The 9858-nt window shown below is 42.7% G+C and overlaps 1 long non-coding RNA gene across 1 annotated transcript; it reads right to left on the reverse strand.

The window, feature by feature from the left end:
* Positions 1 to 265: 265 nt before the first annotated feature.
* On the reverse strand, positions 266 to 1590 carry LOC134851577 (uncharacterized). Its single transcript, XR_010164241.1, has 2 exons — positions 1309 to 1590; positions 266 to 528 (listed from the first exon to the last, which is right to left on the reverse strand). It is a non-coding gene; the product is annotated as an uncharacterized LOC134851577 (long non-coding RNA).
* Between the last annotated feature and the right edge of the window lie 8268 nt (positions 1591 to 9858).

The raw sequence follows: 9858 nt of genomic DNA on the forward strand, positions 1-9858 counted from the left end.
ATTGCTGAAAATTACAATTTTTCAGAAAAACTTTCCTCGATAAAAAAACTTTTCTCGATATTAATAAAAAAATGTTTTAGAATTTTTAAATATTGATTATATCACAACTGGAATGTCTTCATAAAAAATGATCAATTGATTGTCGAAAACAAAATAATGGAAGCCTTCGTTCATTTCTACTTCGTGGTCGGAAATATTAAAAAATTCCGCAATCGCCTGCAGCAAAACATCGACATAACTTTCAAAACTAGGGAAATAGATCGACTAAACAAAAAAAAATCTATTTCAAATCGTTACCGAAGCTCTGTTTTAATTGAGTTATTTTGAGTTCTCTTGATTAAAGTTTCTTGATTTTCTCTGCAGTGTTCATCGTAGTCGGCGTTTCTTGACTCTTCGGGAACTAGTTTCCACCAGTCCGAGTCGGGTTCTTTTGACCTCCGAGCAGCTATTTCAACTAGAGAAGTGAACGTTTTCGGCTCGTAAATTGCAAGTCCTGATAGCATAGGTTTGCTCAGCAAAATGTTACACCTGAAAAAAAAAATGCGTATCAGCAACACAAAAATTACATCCATACCGAGATAACTTGTCTAAGCTTCGCTCGATCATTTCTTTTTTTGAAACACGAGAAATTCAATCTTTGAAAAACAGACAAGAAACACGGGGGCTATTCTTATGCGCGAAGGACCGAATGGGCGAACAGCTAGTGGGCGAAAGACTGGTTTTCGGCGTCTGGTTTTTAACTCAGTTTTCGTTGACTTTCCTGACTTATCTTTAATTGGATGGAAGAACCCACCTTACACCACAGTTATTTCTCACATCGAGAAACGGTCAAAACGAGACATCTATCGGAAAATTTTGATTTTAGCCTGCTTCGATGAAAAGTAAGGCATTTATTTAGTATATGGTGGAAGGGGTCTGATTAAATTTTATTTTAAATATTTTTTGTTTTGACCATTTCTCGATGTGGGAAAAAATTGAGGATTAGAACCCCTTCCACTATATACTAAATAAATTTCATACTTTATATCGAAGCAGGCTAAAATCGAATTCGTCCTATTGATTTCTCATGTTTTCTAGTAAAAATTTCCTCTGTTCTTTACGACTACATAGCGCAAGTTAGATGCATCTGCTTAATGAGAGAAGGATCCATCATTCAAATGGCTTGTTCATTCTGTCAGCTTGAGACCATAATTTGATTAAACATTCGAGTTGAAAAATAAATTTTTGAGCGAATTTATTTTACCTTGCAAAGTCAAACACTCGGCCATTACAGCTGACTTTTTTCAACTTCAAAAAGAAATCACAAACCTTTGAAGACTTTCAATCAAAACTCTACCGTCCATTCCATGTTCCATTGCTGCAGCATGTATTCTCATATCGTGAGTATGAGCCATTAATTTTGGGTCGTATTTCACTCTTTTACGAATATCGTATCTCAAGTATTTGATCAATTGAAAGCCAGCCAGTCTGGTGCAATTACCAAGCCGCCCTGAAAGAGCTCTGGCTTTTGATTTTAAAGCCATTCTCCACCAATACTTGTCATGCCCTCTTTTATACCTGTAAGGCGCAAACAATTCAAATCCCAACTTCATTTCTGAAAATAAAAACTCTCTGAACCTGCAAAGAAAGAGAAAATTCTTTATTAGAAGAAGTTATGACACGCTCAGAACTGCGGGCGTTGCTCATGAGGTTGTCCTGATGCATAACACGACAGCTCACGATAAAAGACAACTCGCACTACAAGACAACTGGTATTAATAAACAGCTCGCAATCAGGGTTGGCAAAAAAGTGTGTTTTTTAGAAAAAAAAACGTTTAAAACAAAAAAAACGTTTAAAACACTGTTTTTTTTTCAAAACGTGTTTTTTTTCTATATTCTCGTGAGAAAAAAAAAATGCACAAAAATAATTCAATTATCTTTGAGTAATCTCATGCAGAAAGCAAGTTTCCCAACTTTCTCTGGTCCCAATTTGTTCCTCAGATCAGAATGAATGAAGCCCATCGTACTAAATGCGCGTTCGAGGCCCGCGGAGCTGTGAATAAGGGCAATCAATTTCAGTTTGGCGGCAACGTGATGAGGCGGCAACGTGATGAGGCAATGTCGGCAGCTCACGCGAGTATCCGATAATTTGTTAAATTCGGCCCAGATTGAAAAAAAACACAAAAAAAAACACGTGAAAAAAAACGCCTGTTTAAAACAATGTTTAAAACATGTTTTAAACACCAGTTGTTTTTTTTCTGCCAACCCTGCTCGCAATATACTCACATCCGAAGTCGCGCTAACGTGTTGCGAGCTGGCCAAAAGAGGATAGGAATTTATACAAAACTTCGGTAAGAGCCGAACGACCTTAGGCCAATATTCACTATAGAGCAGTCCGACGAACACGGATAAAGCAGTCGTTGGCACAGGACAAAACATTCATTCCGGTAAAATTGTCAATTTAAGAGACCACACTCTTTGCAAAAAAGAAATGAGGAAATGAATAGATAGAAGACATCGATATTTTATATGCTTAATATCAAACTCATCGCTAATTGTACGCTCCAACTCTGCGTACTTTTTAGTCTACTACTACTACTAAAAGACTTTATTCCTTATAAAGGCGGCAGAAACACAAGTATGAGCATTAAGATCTACAGGTTAAACAGCGACAATTGATAAAAGTCATAGGGACACAAAAATTACTGATGGACAGAAGCTGAAAAGAGCAAAGAAGTCGGCTATGAATACTGTAGTTTATATATAGAGGGCAGTGCCAGGACAAAAAGGAAGTGAAGTACAGATCGAAGGCTTTGGAATGAGACAAATATCAAAAATGTTAATTTTCAAAGTAGTGTCACTCTGCACTAGGCCGCGTATTTCTGAATAATACTAGAGGGGAAGGTTTGATAATTCTTTGGAGATGAACAAGATACAACAATTGTTAATAGATTATTATCGAATATTTTGAAATTTTATAGATACTGACAATAAAATGATAAAAAATCGATCATGATTCAAAGGCGCTCCGCTCCGTGCATGCATTGATTGAGTGATAAAAACATCCTCCCATTTGCTTATCTGTTTTCCTTTCAATTAGTTTCGGTCTCAGTTGATAAGATTTACTTTAAAAGGATATACTGAATAGAAAAATAAATTTAAAAACATCAAAACACCATAGAGCAATTTAATGCTTACGAAATTAACCAGATATACTTCTGGATTTCACGGCAGAAAAATGTAGAAGTCATGGAGGAATCAAATATCATCTATTCAACTATTTTAAAGTTAACGAGGAAACCAAAGTTCACAATCTTGTTTGCTGCTTAGAAAAACTACCGTTTAACGCACAACCGGTGCTTCGAAATTTTTCGACAACTCATGAAAAACCGCATATATCGGAAACAACATCTGCAAACTTTTAGTGTACTCTGACTGTACCCAATTACAGGGTTGGTAATTTCGAACTTTTTAATTTTTTTTAAATTCCTATTTGAAAAGCGTGATCTCGAAAAGTTAATGGGTCTCTGCAGAAATTTGAAGACCAGTTTTGCAACCACTGAGAGTCCCTAAGAGCACCCTACTATAGGGTTAGGAATTCAAAATTTTGTGAATTTTTGTGACATTCGACCAGAATGTGAAAAATGCAATCTCTGCAGAATTCGAATTTTTAGCAGCGAGCCTTCCGGATTGGTGATTATTAAGAACTAAGAACGTTATTGGAACGATTGGCCAAACGGTGAGGGCTGGAATATTCTGGTATTTTAAAATTTCAAAAATTCGAATTATGACGTCATATTTCTGAGAAACGTCAGAAACGGCCATTTTGGCTAAAACAAGAAAGAAAAAGAGAACAAAATTAGCTGCGCTAACAACAACTACAAAATCGAGATTGGAAAACGACAACGAGTTACAGAGTAACAGAGAACACTCCGAGTTGCAACTATTGTGCCGCTACAATAGTTGCAAGGCCGTTGCGAACAACGGTGAAGGGTGAAAGACGGCCTTCCGGATTAAGAAGAAATCAGGATTAACAAGCTTGATCCAGCGGATTTGTCAATCCGGAGGGGTAAAGGAACTGAAACTTTTATCCTGTTACATAAACTTTTAGCTTCCTGTCATGTCCTGACTTGAATTTAATTAACATCTAGATTTATTTTGTGTAACAGTCGCCTACTTTAGTCACATATGAGGCTTAAGAAAAATAGGCCCTATAACCATTGGCTCAAGAGTCAGGGACACTATCTCTTGTGTTTTTCCGCCTCAAGAACGGTCGGAGCCAATTCGGTTCGCTTGCGACATGAGACTGGAACCCATTACAGCTTAAAGGCCACTACCAAAATACCCCCCCCCCCCCACTCTAGAAATAAAAACGTCCCCATACTTAGGTCTCGGGATACCCAAAATACATGAACGCCGTTAAAAACCGGGTCGGAACAATCCGCTTAGTTACTTTTTATTGGACAGTGGAACTTTGATCCATTTCAGATGGATCAACCTAAAACTCGCCTTATCTCAACATAACTATCATAAAATGCACTCGAGAAATTTAAATTGGAACTTACATATCGACGCACTTGAGTATGAGGAGTAAGTTATAACTGAGCAGCTTGAGAATTAAGTAATATAACTAAATAAGTTTTAAGGCCAATTAGTTTCAATAACAGAAGTAAGTTTTGTCTCTAGAATCAAAGTCTCTGAATGAACCCTTTGGACACTCGAGTTGTCCACTCTTCCATTCAGAGTCCACTCCTTTCCATTCGAATAATTGTTCTGTCTCAAGTCCGTATTCGATTCTCCTGTTTTCAGGACAAGACAGCTCTACTCTCTTGATATTTCGTATCGAGAAATTGCGAATAGCAATTTCCTGCCTTTTTCTTGAGTAGTTTCCCGCAATTGTTAATTCGGGTGTTCTGATTTCTGACTTTTTCATTTTCAGTTGGTTCGAGAAAATTGAGCATGACAGGCTCGATTCGAATTTTGCAAAATTAAAATTTCACTCCAAAATTACGTATTTCTCAAGGTCAAACCCCCAGACATGACCGACTGGCACATACTCCCCGGACTCGAGATCGATGTCCTCATCGTGTGTTGTCATCTGCCAATAAGTCCCAGAGAACCGAGTGTTGCTCAAGATACAGTGCCAGTGGTCATTTACAGAAGTTTGCATCGGACTTAAGTTTATCTACCTTCCAAAATTCACAACCATATAAAATTTTCACACTATCGCTAAACAGCAATCAAAATCTGCACACACCTGCACCCATGGATCCCCGCTTTTTAAGCTGGTAATTTTAAAATTTCTTTTGTCCTATTTCAGTCAGAGAATTGTCATGCATCAATTTGATTTATATACTAGATCTATCATATTAATAACAATATCTTATTCGTCTAAAATTTCTTTTTCGTGAACCCAGATTTCATCCAAGTTCACGCTCAAGCCCCCTCCCTCTCAAGACTCAAGACTCTAGAATTTCCTTTCGAGCCACTGGCTCACCTCATGTTCTTCGCCTTCGAGGTACCTGATACCGGTGTTCTTGGCACTGTAATTTGTTCCAATAGTGCCTCTTCGTCATCGGAGCTAATCACAATTTCCTCCCAGGCCTTCAGCTGTTCATAGGCTCGCATCCACTCTCTCTGCTCTTGCAACCTTTTCAATTGACTTGGTAGGCCTTTCACCTTCGACTCCCGGTTCAAGCAGAAGGAGTTATGAAGACTCAAGCTCACATTCCTCGCCAGGTCCTCCTCCAGTATCGTTTCCCTCGCTCTAGAATTGTCTCTGGATATTCTGCCTACTCTTTTCCACCCCGCCGTGATTGCGTTTCGATGGGTTAGCAGAGGTCTCTTAAAGGCATCTGGCCCTATTTCAGCTTGGAATTGTCGATATTCCTTCTGATGTTTCCTCATGTGGTCCTTTGTCACTGCATACAACCAGGATGTTAACGTCGCACGAAACCAAGGAAAGAATCTCAGGCGGCTCCATATGTGTCTGACTTGCACTGGTATGGCGAATACCTTGCATGCAGTCTCGAACAACTCCAGTCTCCTGCTGTAATCTATCGCATAAATCGATTCAGCTGTTGGCGCTCTCGATTCTCTGTACTTCGCTATATTCTCCTCAATCCATCTCAGAGCCAGCATCGTGCTTACCACTAAGATGGTCACCTTTTGTCGATACTCCGGTAGTCCTAGCGACTTAATTTCTTCTACGTCCCAGATCAGACAGAGATTGGCGCGGTCCGGGTACCACACTGTCTGCGCCAGACAGTGGCATGGACAATCCCCATGCGTGAGGTCGATGCTTCTAAGGTTGCGTTATCCCGAAGCTTCTAGGAGAGGCTCAAGTTCCATCATTTTCTCATGCACCACGTCGACTTCTTCCGAGCTTGAAGCACCTACTGCGGGTTTCCCCACCACGTTCTGCTTCCCATGATCACTTGCATTTTCGCTCTCCAAGCCTAGAAGTTCTTCACCCCAGATTTCACTCAAGTCATCTCTTTGCTCCCTTGGTACTGCTCCTCGGATCTTCCTCAATAGCTTGTGTGAGTGGTGTGACATCCGAGCTAGTCTCACGCACTTGGGCACTGAGAAGGCTTTGTCTATCATCACCCTCTGGCTGGACACCTCCACCATCGCCATGTGTAGTGGATAGTGGCTCCCACATAGGTTAGCCAACACTGATCCCACTAAGGATTTTGCATTTAGAGGCAATCCATAGGCTTCGCTCATGGGAAATCCCATCTCTGCCTCGAGTCCGATCTTCCAACTCTTGATGTGCTTCTGGTTCACTTGTAGCACTCCGGGCCATGATTCCACGCTTAACGCGGTCACCAGGTGATGTTCTGACTCTAGCCTCTCCAGTGACTGGAGACTGCACATTCTTGAGAAGAATCCCAAGGCTGTCGCTAGGTTCACGGTGGTCCTCGCGTAACATTCAGCCACTATCTGTACCTCACTCTTCTCCCTTTCAGTGATATCTTCAAACCAGGTAGTGAGGTCCTCTTTCTGGAAAGATTGTATCCTGACGCATAATCGTCCATCACAAATATGTTCGCCGTTACTGCATGTCGAATCAAGACAACTGCCCGGCTCCATCCTCCTCACCGGCTCTGTTCCACTTGTCACCTCACTTGATTCTTTCACCTGAGGCAAGATCAGTTTGTGTACTATGCTCAAGATCGCCAAGTCCTCATCCTCTGTCGGTGCCAATCTCACTCGCTCAGTGACCTCCTCAATCATACTTGCATGGGGATGTGGACACCAGGAAGGTCTGAGTAATTTCCATACCACTCCCAGGTTCGTGATCAACACGCCACTCCCATCACCCATTTTTAGCTCCACTCTTTTACTTGAGCGTGGTACACTTATCACTCCCGGCATCCCCTCAAGAACCAGACCCAGGCTAGGTCTCTCTCTCTCCACAACGTCTATCTCCACTATCTTCTCTGTCCAGAACTTCAACAGCTCCGCCACTTCATAATTTCTGTTGGCTCCTCCAGCTTCCAGGTCCAAGAAGGGGTTGTACGCCATTCCCATTACTCCAGAAACATATTGGTACTCTCCCTTTCTGTTGAGTTTCAAGTACTCCCCTGACGAAGCCAGGTTGCGGTGAACGTCGTGCTCCTCTTCGAACTTCTTGTTGTAGAACCTCCGTATCTCATCCAACTTCCTATGGTTCTCCAGAGATTGCCTAGAACCATCCTCCCTCTCTATCCCAGTGCTCTGATACACATTCAAGATGACTGTGGAGACTCTCCTTTCCAACGTCTTGCTTGCGACTGCTTTCTGATGACATGCTAGGATGGTACTGTCAGTCATCATCGACATCGTCCACCTCAAGAAACAGGTTGCATCCTTCCTCCTTGCCAGACTCAAGCCTGAGTTGTCCTTGGCAACGTGCTGCATCAACATTCGGTATATCTCTAGATTTTTTCCTCCCAGCTTCAACTTGTCGTATGAAGTCAGCGTTTCCAGCTCTATCCCCAACAGGCTCCACGCGAACATCAGTTGTCCTGCAGTCCTGATAAAGGGATTCGCCATCAGTGGTGGTGCCGATGAGGATGTCCTCATCGCCTCTTCAAAATGATCCTTCAATAAGTTCTGCCAGGATCTCTTCAGCTGGTTTGCCAACTCTATCTTGTTGACCTCAGCCTTCTGCTGGGTGGCCCAGCTGTATCGTTTGCGAGCCACTCCACTGTTCAACTTCTTCAAACAGCCTTCCATCTCCTTCAATGTCTCGAGAGCTATCCACCATGGTCGGGAGGTGTTTCTGGTTTTATTTTTCTCAAGTGGATCACTGGTCACTTGCTTCCCGACAGCTTGATGTTCACTTGAGACCCACTCTTTGCCAACATCTACTTCCCAGGTCTGCCCGCTCGTCGAACCTCGCTTCATTTTTATTCTTTGAGGTTTGAAATCCTCCTCCGTCACGGAACTAGTGGGATTCTCCATTTCTTTTTCTATGTCGAGCAGTTTCCTCGGTTCGTAGCTACTCTTGTAGGCTGCCGTTTTCCATCGCGCCAGAACCATGGGAGCCGTCTCTCTCAAGTCTTTTTCCGAGACCGCGTCAGCTGAAGGACTGCCCATTCCCTCCACATCTCTCTTCCTCTTGCGAGACCTCACGTCTTTGCTTGGGGGCGTCATTGGTATCATCACTGATTCAACTTCCTTTTCTCCAGCCAACTCTTGCCTCCCCCCTGCTCGAGCCTTAAGGATATTAGTACTTTTAATCATATTACTAGTTCCTACCTTATCCCCCCTTGTACACTTTATTATTTTATTGTCAGTTTTCTGTTTCGGAGTAGAGCTGTCTTTACATTTGTCTTCTCTGGTCTTTCTTGACTTTCTCAACTCGACCATTTTGTTCAGTAGTTCCACTCTAGCTTTCTCTTCTAAACCCGTCCCCACCAGGACAGGCTCACCAAACTTCACCACCGTGTCCCACAGTTCTTCTTTGAAATTATCCAACGTGGTGTCTTCATCCACTTCTCGATTGAATTCGCTCAAGAACTTTTGCCAAGCATCTCCATCCAGAGTGCCCAGGAAGGCGTCTCTGTTTCCCTCGAAGGTATTCTTCTCCCTCCTCTCCGTACTCAAGAAGATCATTCCCATGTTGGGATTCTCGCTTGTCAACGACATTTCCGGGTACTTGCGAGGGGACGAGGTCAAAGGTGGCGTGGGAGTATCTGCCCAGTTTTCTTCACTCAGGTCTTTCAACAATTCCTGCGCTGTGAATTCCACTTCCGTTGGCTTTTGCTCCGGTGTGTTTCCCACTTCCATATCCTCTCCTGCCTCACTGAGGGTTTCATCCATGCTTTCGTCTCCTGACTCTGCTTCCCTTCTCTCAAAGATCCTCTTGAATCGATCTGCCACGGTGCCACTCTTTTTATCCTCAGGGATGTCTACTGGAAGGGGTGATGGTGTCGCTGAACTCGTCGCCTCACCTTTTGTCAGTGCCACGTACAATGGACCTGCTGCATCTAACTTCTTTCCTTCCCTATTACGCTCCATCAGCTCAAGTCCGTAAGGTGCCCGGTACTTCCTTGTGGCAAATAGCATCGCGTCTGCTTTCAGTGCTACATGCCCTTCTTCCACTATCATCCTGCCGTCGTCCCATACCGGCAGCTGGTTCTCTAGGCCTGCCCGCTTAAGTACTCTCAAGGTATCTCGCACGTCGAATTTAGGGGGCATCGATCCTCTGATTTTCTTGGCTTGAGTCGTCCATGAGTTTATCTTCACATCGCTAGTATGGAAATAAATTGCTGCAGTATAGCCGATGAAGAGCGGATCCCAGCCGTCAGTAAACTCCTTCTGCCGTTCTTCAGTCGTGGTTCTCGCGTAGGAGGATGGGACAACCAGGGAACTGTTCATCCCTAGGGT

The sequence above is a fragment of the Symsagittifera roscoffensis genome, chromosome 7 (assembly GCF_963678635.1).
Source record: "Symsagittifera roscoffensis chromosome 7, txSymRosc1.1, whole genome shotgun sequence".
NCBI classification, from domain to species: domain Eukaryota; kingdom Metazoa; phylum Xenacoelomorpha; order Acoela; family Convolutidae; genus Symsagittifera; species Symsagittifera roscoffensis.